Source organism: Mesoplodon densirostris, chromosome 7, assembly GCF_025265405.1.
Source record: "Mesoplodon densirostris isolate mMesDen1 chromosome 7, mMesDen1 primary haplotype, whole genome shotgun sequence".
Classification (NCBI taxonomy): domain Eukaryota; kingdom Metazoa; phylum Chordata; class Mammalia; order Artiodactyla; family Ziphiidae; genus Mesoplodon; species Mesoplodon densirostris.
Window position 1 is genome coordinate 71,948,567 of NC_082667.1, and position 13,456 is coordinate 71,962,022.

General features: G+C 33.3%; 1 protein-coding gene across 4 annotated transcripts in view; it reads right to left on the minus strand.

The window, feature by feature from the left end:
- Window positions 1-13,456, minus strand: part of SOX6 (SRY-box transcription factor 6) — a 636,653-nt gene that overhangs the window by 433,764 nt on the left and 189,433 nt on the right. The window lies entirely within an intron of this gene.

Consider the following 13,456-nt stretch of genomic DNA (forward strand, 5'->3'; position numbering starts at 1 on the left):
ATATCATGCAACAAAATAAATTTCAGATGTATTAAAAAATTAAATGTAAAAAAAGATAATGTTATAATAAAATACAAGTGAATATTTACATAATGTTGGGTGGAAAAAACATTCCTAAAAATGACACCAAAGGCAGAAACTCTAAAGGAAAAAAATAAAAGTTTAGATTTGATGAGAGAGAATTGATTTTCTAAAATCTTTAATTGAAAGACAAAATAAAGTTGGAAAAGAATCTGCATCATATAAGATAAAGGATTAATATTTTCATCATATAAATACCTTTTACAAATGAATAAGTATTAACTGCCGATTATAATAATGTGCATTACTTTGTGCTGGACTATTTGAAATATTTTATATATGTTCATTCATTTGATCCTTGCAACAGCCCTATGACACACAGAAAACTTTTACAGATAAGGAAACTGAGGCACCAAGAGATTAAGTAAATACCCAAGGTTACAGAGTTGGTAAGTAGTGATGGTAGAGCCAAGATTCAAATACTGTCACCAACAGTCTGACTCTAAAATTGAAGCTACTTCTCAAAGGATATGAGTAAGAAATTTATTTTTTTAAAAAGAAAAGAAATGAAATGCAAATGAGCAATAAACAAATGAAGAAATATTTCATTTCACAACTAATCAAAGAAATACAATTATACTAAAAATAAGCTACCATTTTCTACCTGTCATATTAGCAATGGCTGAAAATAATGACAGTAATATTGTAAGCAAGGATGTGGCAAGATGAGTACTCTCATACCCTGCTAGTAAAAGTAAACTGGTTCAACTTTTCTAGAGGGCATTTTGGCAATATGCATCAAATGCCTTTAAAAAGTGACTAACCAACAATTCATTTCTAAAAATTTGAACTAAAGAAATCATCAGAGATGTGTGCAAAGTTTGAGCTACAAAAGAGTTTATTGCAATGTTGTTAATAATAGTAAAAAATTTAAAAATAACTATAGATGATCAGTTAAACTATGGAATGTCCACAAATAGAATAGTATGCAACCATTAAAAATAATTATGTAAAATAATAGTGGTTCATAGGAAAATCTAAACGATATAATATATATGTTAAATAAAAAAGCAGAATATAAAGCATCTGTTACCATATGATTCCATTTTTGTTTAAAAAGGAGATATAGATATAGACATTAGAGAGAGAAACATAAAATTTTAATACTGGATGTATATAACCTTGATATTATAATGATTATATATGGACAAGGAAATGCAGTTTTTTCTTCTTTTTATTTTTATATGTGTTTCCTAAACTTCTTATATGCAGTAACTGTTACTTTTGTACTAAATGACAGTTCATTTTAAAAAGAAAAGGTATGCAGGAGTATATTTAATGACATGGGGAAAATCATCATGGTATGTTAACTTTTAAAAAGTAGCTTGCAAAACAGCATGTGCAATAAGATACCATTTTTCTTTTAAAAAATACGTGTATCTAAGTAGAAGGACTTGAAGGATATAATCAGTATAAGCATTTTAAAGGTATCTCTAGATGTCATTATGGAAGTTTTTTTTAGTTTCTTTTTTACATTTTCCAAATTTTCTCCAATAACCATGGTTTGTTTTTTAATCAGAAAAAAAAGCAATGAAAAAGACTATATTTTACCCTTTTCTCCAAATCCATTCTAATTGTTAAACAAGCCTATAATTTATGGAAAAGCAAAAAATAACATATGCCTTCTTATTGTCAAAACAGACACAAAAAGATGTGATAGTTTCTCTTCAAAAAGCAAATCTCATAAATGTATTAGTATATTCTATCCAATTAGAAATTGTATTTAAAATGATGAAACTCTAAAAGTACTATATCAAGCTGCAAATGAGCCCTACAAAGCAATGAGGTAAATCTCCTTGATACGTGTCCATCTATTGATAGACAGGTAAATATAGTAAATTAAAATAACTGCACATGGTTAAACGTTTGATTTAAAACAAAATAAACGTTGACACTGGTCATCAATATGGCAAAACAAAAAAATTGAATAGTGATCAATTATTTGGCAGTGTGGCATTACCAACAGTCCTGATCTGGATTCCTAAATATGTGATCACGAGCAAATCAACTAATCACATCAAGTTTTAGATTCCTCAGCTTTAAGTGTACAGTGAAAAATTAGACTCTTTGGCTTTAAAAATCACAGTAAAAATGGATAGAAATATAAAGAATTTTCATATAGCTAAGTTAATATAAAACCTGGAGTACCTCCAAAATTAGTATCTACTTAATTAAATATAGATGAAGATGGTAAAAACATGAGACAAAAAGAGAATTTCCAAAAAAAAAGAAAAGAAAAGAAAGAAAGAAGATAAGGAGGAAAAAGCAGACACCCTTGAAGAACTTCTTTCACAGGGAATCAAGACTCAGAAAAACTTACTAGCTTTTTCCCATTTTCAGAAGGCCAGAAGAACTGGGGACCAAATTTTGGCCACAAGCCCCAAGTCTAACTAATCACCCAGTAGCACTCCTCCACATGGAGAAGCTGATATAGCATCAACAAATTCTTTATCAAAATCAACACTGTAACATTGAGAAAATTAAAAGTGTTGTAATCTATAAATGGCCCAGCCTGTTCTGTTGAAACTTTATCCCAGTTGGACACTATATTTAAAAGTATGTTCAAAAAAAGTTTCTCTTTACCTCTGCTACAATTTTATTAAGTCATATATCTTTTCTTCCATTTCTTAGAAAGTTTGCTTGTTCCTATAATTTTGCATACGATATTTATAAACATTCTTCACGGAAATATGCATACTATAGTCAGTTTCATTTTTCTTGCTAAGGGAGAAAACATGCTTGAAATCTTTTATTTTTCAATACAAAACTCTAGTCCCTTATGTCAACTTTCACTGACTTTCCATCTCCTTAAAATTTCACTTTCCTCCCCATTTCCTTCTCCAGTACAAATACACACACACACAAACAAACACACACAGAGGGATACACAGGCAGAATTCTAGACTTTAAAAAATAAACATTCAAACATAAAGTCACCTGAGGTTGACAAAGTTGTAAGCCTTTCAAAAAAAAAAGAAAGTTTGTTAAAGTAATAAAAGAAAGCATTAGACATTCTAATCAAAATCTGGTAATTTTTTTTCTCTAAGTCAATGTTATTATCCAAGATAATAAACTACCATTACAATAAGTCAATTCTCATAGTTAATCATTACAAAAGAAAAGCAAAAGCCTTAAAAAGCAAAAATCTTTACCTATCAAAATATTTTTTACTTATTACAGGTTTTCTGGATATCTCAATATTGCTTCTCTCCCAACCATCATCAAACCATCCAATAAACACTTCTGTCAAACACACTGTCTCTTCAGCTCATAAATAACAACAGACCTGGCACCTGTACACATAAAGAGCAACCTAAATGTTTAATCAAATACCTCAACTTCAGAAATTAGCTTCTCCCCTTTATCCTTTGGTGGCCACAGTATCTTCATTGGAAGCCTCTATTGCTGTCATTATTTCTAATTTGAAATCATCCTCTACCTCCACACCCTTCCACGAAGGAAACATAGTTTTTATCTTTGTCTTGCACATGTACACCATAGTTGGGGGGGTAGAGTAAATTGCCATTTGCAACTTTCTTTCAAAAATAAAATAGCATATAAACAAGGAGTCCTTTCCATTACAGGATACCAATGCACATTCAACACTCAAGTCAGCTGCTGGACTCCACTGTTAACCTAATTGCCTAATGTATCATATTTTCAAATGGCAGAAAAAAAATCTCACAATCTGGGAAGACATTATACGAAGGTAAAGAGACACAATATTTGATACCGCACATGAAGCTTGTGTCCATTCCGAATAAAGTACTGTAACTTTGGATGTTTCTGTACTTAGGTCTAAGAAATAAGTTAAAATGAAGTCACAAAGTTCATTGTGAGGTCATTGTCAACTTCAGGGTAGATCTTAAGGAAGGAGAAAGCGAATAATGGAAGACACTACTTAGGTTATTTTTGAAGTGAAAAATATACTGTTTTCATAGGCAAAGACTTAAGATTGTTGGTTTTTACAGAACTCAGAGATTTGAAAAATAGTTCAAATTAAAATAATAATAGTAACACTTGTAAAGCACTTATTGTACAAGCATTATTGTAGTTATTTTACATATATTAACTTATTTAGTCCACAAAACAAACAACACATATTGGAGTAGGTATTAGTATGTAGATATTATTATCACTATCCCCATTTTACATATGAGAAACTAGGCACATATAAATTAACTTGTCAAAGATTACGCTAGTAATCGTCAAGTCAGGATTTTAATCCAGGCAGACAAACTTTAAAGACCAAGTTCTTAACCACCACTTAACCTCTGAACTACCATAGAATAATCAAATGAGGCTTTTTCCTTGGAATTACTCCTTCATTTCATGTATAATTAGAAATATACATTGAGATTAAAACCCATTTCCCCAAGAAGGATAGCTATGGACAATCAATACAATGGTGTTTTGGCTAATTACTGTATTAACTTCTATGTAAATCCATAAATCAGTACCTTTTGATATAAGAAATTTAGCAGAGAATACACTCATGATTCTATGAATTATGAATGACGGGCTTATTTAACAACAATAAGAATTGCTCCTTCCTTGGTAAATTTTTTAAACTTCATTCTTCTAGGATTGATTTGCCCTGAATATTGAGTTCCTTAGACACCCACGTTTCTCCATAGATCATTTATACAGCAACATCCTTATAACAGAGCAATGAGGAGAATTAGAAAGGAAGCAAAGGCCAAAACAGATGTCAAAGTAATACACTAAAGCTCATTTACTTTTCTTAAAGAATAATTCTGGAGCTCAGAATCTATTTACTTTTACTTCAGATAAAATTATAGTGCTTTTAATTATTTGAGGGGCACTCCTGGGTTCAAACCCTGATTCTACTACTTACTAGTATTATGATCTTGGGCAAGTTATTCAGCTTCTCTGAATCTAGGTATTTCTATCTGTAAAACAGTCCACCTCACTGGAGTGTTGCAGAAATAAACCCAATTAACATAGTATATGTAAAGTTCTTAGCACAGTGCCTCGCATATAGTAAGCGCTCATAAATGGTTCTCTGTTGTCTAAGAAAATTAAACTAACAATAATCCAGGGACTCACTGTGTATTAACATAGTGAGTTAACATGTTATGTAAAGTTCTTAGCACAGTGTCTTGCACATAATAAGTGCTCATAAATGGTTCTCTGTTGTCTAAGAAAATTGAACTAACAATAATCCAGGGACTCACTGTGAAAATTCAATAGCATAATTTATGTGAAAGCACCTGTATTAGTGCTGTACAACAGAAAGGAACTTTATAAAATGCTAGATTTCCCCCTCTTCTTATCTAATTTAACAGTCTACAGCCGAATAGAAATAGCAGTTCATAGGAGTATGGAAGAAGGATTAATATTACTAGAGGCAAAAACACTAATTACCAAGAAATGACATTTTACAGTCTGGAAACAAAGGCAAAGACAGAAAATCCAAAATGCAGACACCAGAACTCAAAAAGCACAGCAGTTTGGGGGCCTGCTCAACATAGAGATAAGTAGCCTTAATAGACAATTCAACTCAAGAAGCAGTTCAGGAATCAGAAGTGTATCATGATGACTCTGAGCCACAAAGGCAAGCTGCTAGGTAATTAAATTTTTAAATTATAATTTTAAATTGGATATGATATAAGCTTAACTATATATATGTTACCCAAAAAGTTTAACAGGGGTTATCTCTGGTAATGGAATTATGGGTGATTTTAAATATCCCCTTCTTCATTTTTTTTTTTTTTTTTTTTTTTTTTTTGTCGTACGCGGGACTCTCACTGTTGTGGCCTCTGCCATTGCAGAGCACAGGCTCCGGACGCGCAGGCTCAGTGGTCATGGCTCACGGGCCCAGCCGCTCCGCAGTGTGTGGGATCTTCCCGGACCGGGGCACGAACCCGTGTCCCCTGCATTGTCAGGCGGACTCTCAACCACTGCGCCACCAGGGAAGCGCTTCATTTTTAAAAAATATTTCTAAACAACAAAGTATTTAGGAAATCAGAATGTATAGGTAACATAAAAATAATGTTGGTGCTTAAAGAGGCAGTCTTCAGAAATATAAGAAACACATGAATGTGTATTAGAGGGATTAACTCATTCTGTGTTGAGTTCCTTGTTCAAATAGCCAAATTGATCTTTGAACAATAAAGGTATAACAAAAATGTAATTATTATGAAAAAATTGATTACATGTTGCACAATAAATTAACTTGAAAAAGCAAAAACTACTAGAAGTAGATTCATCTTAGAGGTTCCATTTTAAATAGCAGTCAGTATCAACACAAAGCTTATAACAGGAACCACATACGATTACCTCTATCTTTGCTTGCAACAATTCTGACACACCCTCATTTTTAGGGTAAAAAATGTCTAAAAACTCTAGGGAAACAGCAAAATAAACTGATAAAATGGACAAAATTTCAAGCAGCATAGTCATAAGTGAAATGCACTTTACCTTCTAAAATAAAAGAATGCTTTAAGCAATTTAGCTATTACTGAGCAATCACTGACTCTGCACAGTTGAAAAAGAAAGAAAAGGTGGCAGCATAAAAAGAAAATTAACATATCAGAAATGAACCTACAGCAATTTTTTTTCTTTCTGATCTAGTATGTGTATCTCTCTTTGGAACTGTCCCACTGAATACCATGTAGAATTAGCAAACATGCCAGACAGCAGCACATACAGCAGATCCTAGAGGACTTTTTCATTTAGAAAAAGTGCTTCTTCCCAGAAATATAAATCATTTTCCTGTTTCTTCACTAACTAGAGCTTCAATTTTAAAAGAGAGAAAGGCAGAAGAATAAACAGGCACAAAGTACTGGGACACTGAAAACTCTCAATTACTTTCAGTATTGGTTATTATTATCAGTAGTATTAATAGTACAGTGCTAGTACAGATTTGAGATGGACTAAATGAAACACAGTCACACAGTTAATCTGTGGCATAGCCAGAACTAGAATTTAGATTTTGTGCTTCCCAATTACAAATAATATTCAATTCTCCTTTTGCATAATTTCCTGTAAAACTTGCTATCTCCAGATCTATTATAATTGGCTCTTTAGCTGATAGAGCTGTGACGATTTCGTTTCTTTTCTTGGACTCCAATTGTCAGTGGCCTAAAGGCAATGGACACCATTAATATCAGAGACATTTATATTTTGTAATAAAATGAGGGTAAGTCTAAATCATGCCTGTAAATTGTTTTGTTAAGGGCATTTTATCTTTGGCAAACAAACAAAAATGTTCTTTAGGTGTGCTTTTACTCTTAGTAGCGTCATTGCTTTCACGTCTTCTTTCCATCACTTAAATGTACAAATAAATATTAACTATTTCCATCTCTGTTTACTTTCAATAAACAGGTAAAGAAAAATAAAACAAATATCTTTCCTTTATTAATATGTTTGGGAGCATATTTTAATCCATTTTCAAATTGGATACAGCCAAGTCTTAGAAATGCAAACTCCTATGATCACAAGAGACACCGAGTTCTTCCTGGTGCTTAAAGGAAAGGGCATAATACATAAGTTTCCAGTTCTCATTCATTTTCTGCTCTTTTGAATTAATTAATGTGTGGAAATCCGAGGCAACTGCTATAGCATTTGTGACTGAACTGAGTCCAAAGGAAAAAAACATGTAAAATATTATTTAATTAAAAATTTCATTTTTTTCTCTCCCACTTCCTACTAGCTAATAGTCATTCAAACTAAAAGGACAGTTTCACGTTTGTTGCTATCAACTTAATTGCCTCAGGCCACTTTAGTACCTTCAGAGATCTGTGGCTGCTGGAGGCATATTGTTCTGTGGGGTCAATCCCTTGAGTATGGCTCTCAAGCTCCTGGACTTATTTCAAAGCTGTCTTTGGCAAATTCAAAAACTCACAGGAGGGCTTCCCTGGTGGCGCAGTGGTTAAGAGTCCGCCTGCCAATGCAGGGGACACAGGTTCGTGCCCCAGTCCGGGAAGATCCCACATGCCGCAGAGCGGCTAGGCCCGTGAACCATGGCTGTTGAGCCTGCGCGTCTGGAGCCTGTGCTCCATAATGGGAGAGGCCACAACGGTGAAGGCCCACGTAGCACAAAAATAAATAAATAAATAAATAAATAAATAAATAAATAAAAATGTAAAAGTATTCACTAAAGAACTTAACATTTTTAAAAATTAGTCTTCACTCAAACATCTCTCAAAGATTAATTTAACTGTATCTCACCCATTTAGATAAATTTCTTTGTATCTTTGATAATCACTGCCCAGTGACCTCCAAGTTGTCTGCATATTGTAGTGAAATGGAGCCTTCAAAAAATATTGATGCCTGGGTCCCATTCCCAAAGACTGATTTAATTGATTGAAGTGCAGGCTAAGAATAGGAATACTTTTAAAAATTGCCAGATAATTTTTTTCAGTCAAGACTGAGACTTAAGCTAAGCTGACTGATGGATATTGCATTGTAGAATATTGTAAATAATATTCAAAATAAAAATGTAAAATGAATTCAAAGTGAAATCACAAATCCTGTAAAAGAAGCAGGAACTTGTGAGAAATATAGTGTTGAAGACCAGCTCAAATTATTCACAAATCAAGAATTTGCAGTTAGCCAAGACAGAAACTGAAGAAACAAAAACTGGCAAGAATGATAGTTGACATGGTAGATTATTCAAAAGAGAATGATTTGAATATAAAAAGATTAGGCAAAGTCCTTAGAAAATGTTCTCTGCAAAAATGGTACCACAATGTCAAAAGTGATTGTGCTATCATAATATTTGACCTGAAAAGTTATTCTTAAAAAACAGAAAGAAGACAGACCATCCAAAATGAAAATAAATAAGGAAACACAAGCTTTACAAGATACATTAAACAAGATGGACTTAATTGATATTTATAGGACATTCCATCCAAAAACAACAGAATACACATTCTTCTCAAGTGCTCATGGAACATTCTCCAGGATAGATCATATCTTGGGTCATAAAAGAAGCCTTGGTAAATTTAAGAAAATTGAAATCATATCAAGTATCATTTCCGACCACAACACTATGACTCTAGATATCAATTACAGGAAAAAATCTGTCAAAAATACAAACACATGGAGGCTAAACAATACACTACTTAATAACCAGGAGATCACTGAAGAAAGCAAAGAGGAAATTAAAAAATACCTAGAAACAAATGACAATGAAAACACGATAACCCAAAACCTATGGGATGCAGCAAAAGCAGTTCTAGGAGGGAAGTTTATAGCAATACAATCCTACCTTAAGGAACAAGAAACATCTGAAATAAACAACCTAATCTTACACCTAAAGCAATTAGAGAAAGGAGAACAAAAAACACACAAAGCTGGCAGAAGGAAAGAAGTCATAAAGATCAAATCAGAAATAAATGAAAAAGAAATGAAGGAAACAATAGCAAAGATCAATAAAACTAAAAGCTGGTTCTCTGAGAAGATAAAATTGATAAACCATTAGCCAGACTCATCAAGAAAAAAAGGAAGACTCAAATCAATAGAATTAGAAATGAAAAAGGAGAAGTAACAACTGACACTGCAGAAATACAAAAGATCATGAGAGATTGCTACAAGCAACTATATGCCAATAAAATGGACAACCTGGAAGAAATGGACGAGTTCTTAGAAAAGCACAACCTTCCAAGACTGAACCAGGAAAAAAGAGAAAATATAAACAGACCAATCACAAACACTGAAATTGAGGCTGTGACTAAAAATCTTCCAACAAACAAAAGCCCAGGACCAGATGGCTTCACAGGCAAATTCTATCAAACATTTAGAGAAGAGCTAACACCTATCCTTCTCAAACCCTTCCAAAATATAGCAGAGGAAGGTACACTCCCAAACGCATTCTACGAGGCCACCATCACCCTGAGACCAAAACCAGACAAAGATGTCACAAAGAAACAAAACTACAGTCCAATATCACTGATGAACACAGATGCAAAAATCCTCAACAAAATACTAGCAAACAGAATTCAACAGCACACTGAAAGGATCATACACCATGATCAACTGGGGTTTATCCCAGGAATGCAAGGATTCTTCAATATATGCAAATCAATCAATGTGATAAACTGTATTAACAAATTGAAGGATAAAAACCATATGATCATCTCAATAGATGCAGAAAAAGCTTTTGACAAAATTCAACACCCATTTATGACAAAAACCCTCCAGAAACTAGGCACAGAGGGAACTTACCTCAACATAATAAAGGCTATATATGAAAAACCAACAGCCAACATCGTTCTCAAAAACTGAAATCATTTCCACTAAGATCAGGAACAAGACAAGAGTACCCACTCTCACCACTATTATTCAACATAGTTTTGGAGGTTTTAGACACAGCAATCAGAGAAGAAAAAGAAATAAAAGGAATACAAATTGGAAAAGAAGTAAAGCTGTCACTGTTTGCAGATGACATGATACTACACATTGAGAATCCTAAAGACTCTACCAGAAAACTACTAGAGCTAATCAATGAATTTGGTAAAGTAGTAGGATACAAAATTAATGCACAGAAATCTCTTGCATTCCTATACACTAATGATGAAAAACCTGAAAGAGAAATTAAGGAAACACTCCCATTGACCATTGCAACAAAAAGAATAAAATACCCAGGAATAAACCTACCTAGAGAGACAAAAGACCTGTATGCAGAAAATTATAAGACACTGATGAAAGAAATTAAAGATGATACAAACAGATGGAGAGATATACCATGTTCTTGGATTGGAAGAATCAATATTGTGAAAATGACTCTACTACCCAAAGCAATCTACAGATTCAATGCAATCCCTATCAAATTACCAATGGCATTTTTTACAGAACTAGAACAAAAAAATCTTAAAATTTGCATGGAGACACAAAAGACCCTGAATAGCCAAAGCAGTCCTGAGGGAAAAAAGAGGAGCTAGAGGAATCAGACTCCCTGACTTCAGACTATACTACAAAGCTACAGCAATCAAGACAATATGGTACTGGCACAAAGACAGAAATATAGATCAATGGAACAGGATAGAAGCCCCAGAGATAAACCCACGCACCTATGGTCAACTAATTTACGACAAAGGAGGCAAGGATATACAATGGAGAAAAGACAGTCTCTTCAATAAGTGGTGCTTGGAAAACTGGACAGCTATATGTAAAAGAATGAAATTAGAACACTCCCTAACACCATACACAAAAATAAACTCAAATGGATTAAAGACCTAAATGTAAGGCCAGACACTATAAAACTCTTAGAGGAAAACACAGGCAGAACACTCTATGACATAAATCACAGCAAGATCCTTTTTGACCCACCTCCTAAAGAAATGGAAATAAAAACAAAAACAAATGGGACCTAATGAAACTTAAAAGCTTTTGCACAGCAAAGGAAACCATAAACAAGATGAAAAGACAACCCTCGGAATGGGAGAAAATATTTGCAAACAAAGCAACTGACAAAGGATTAATCTCCAAAATATACAAGCAGCTCATGCAGCTCAATATGAAAAAACCAGACAACCCAATCCAAAAATGGGTAGAAGGCCTAAATAGACATTTCTCCAAAGAAGATATACAGATTGCCAACAAACACATGAAAGAATGCGCAACATCACTAATCATTAGAGAAATGAAAATCAAAACTACAATGAGGTATCACCTCACACCAGTCTGAATGGCCATCATCAAAAAAATCTACAAACATTAGATGCTTTTCTCTCACTTTTTCCCAGCTTACCCTTCCCCTTCCCCATGTCCTCAAGTCCATTCTCTAGTAGGTCTGTGTCTTTATTCCCATCTTGCCCCTAGGTTCTTCATGACCATTTTTTTTTAGATGCCATATATATGTGTTAGCATATGGTATTTGTTTTTCTCTTTCTGACTTACTTCATGCTGTATGACAGACTCTAGATCCATCCACCTCACTACAAATAACTCAATTTCATTTCTTTTTATGGCTGAGTAATAGTCCATTGTATATATGTGCCACATCTTCTTTATCCATTCATCCGATGATGGACACTTAGGTTGCTTCCATGTCCTGGCTATTGTAAACAGAGCTGCAATGAACATTGTGGTACATGTCTCTTTTTGAATTATGGTTTTCTCAGGGTATATACCCAGTAGTGGGGTTGCTGGGTCATATGGTAGTTCTATTTTTAGTTTTTTAAGGAAACTCCATACTGTTCTCCACAGTGGCTGTATCAATTTACATTCCCACCAACAGTGTATGAGGGCTCCCTTTTCTCCATACCCTCTCCAGCATTTATTTTTTGTAGAGTTTTTGATGATGGCCATTCTGACCGGTGTGAGATGATATTGCATTTTAGTTTTGATTTGCATTTCTCTCATGATTAATCATGTTGAGCATTCTTTCATGTGTTTGTTAATTCTAATTTTTAAGATTGAGTCAAAATAAAATAATTTCCCCATTATTTACTACAAAATTTTGATCCCCATCCATTAGTATATTAAAATACAAAAGACCTTGTGTTCATGTGACCTTGCCAAAGGTGCAGACAGAGACAGTTCTACTTTTTTCCTTTCGTATTTTCATACTGTTTCCTTTTCTTACCTCATTACAATGGTTAGGGCCTCCAATACAATGTCAAATAGGATTAATGAGCATAGGCATTAATTACCTTGTTCTTCATTGTGGAAAGAGTACATTCAATATTTTACCATTAAACATGATGTTAGTTGTAGGTTTTTCACAGATGTCCTTTTCAGATTAAGGAAGTTACTTTCTACTCTTAGTATGCTGAGAGTTTTTAATTATAAATTATCGTTGTCAAATACTTTTTCTATATATATTAAAATGATCAAATGTTATTCTTCATTTATTCTGTTAATATGGTGAGATTTTCCAAATGCTAAATCAACCTTGCATTTCTGGCCTAATGCCTACTTGATCATGATATACTATTCTTTTTTTTATATTGCTGGACTTAATTTGCTGAAGTTTTGTTAAGGATTTTTGCACCTATGATCATGAAGGATATAGGTCTAAAATTTTCCATTTTTGTAATGTTTTTTCAGGTTTGGTATTAGGGTTATACTAGCCTTGTGAGGTAGGAATTGTTCCTCCTCCCTCTATTTTTTGAAAGAGTTTATGTAAGATTGATGTTATTTCTTAAATATTTGATAGAATTCACCAGTGAAACCGTTTGGGCCCATAGTTTTCTTTATTAAAAGTTTTATTTAATTTAAAAATTCCATGTCTTTTATAAATGAAGTGCTATTTAGGTTTTCTGTTTCATCTTGTATCAATTTTAGTAAACTGTATTTTTCAAGGAATTTATCCATTTCTTCTAAGTAGTACAAGTATACCTCATTTTATTGCACTTTGCTTTATCACATTTTGCAGATATTGTGTTTTCTACAAATTGATGTT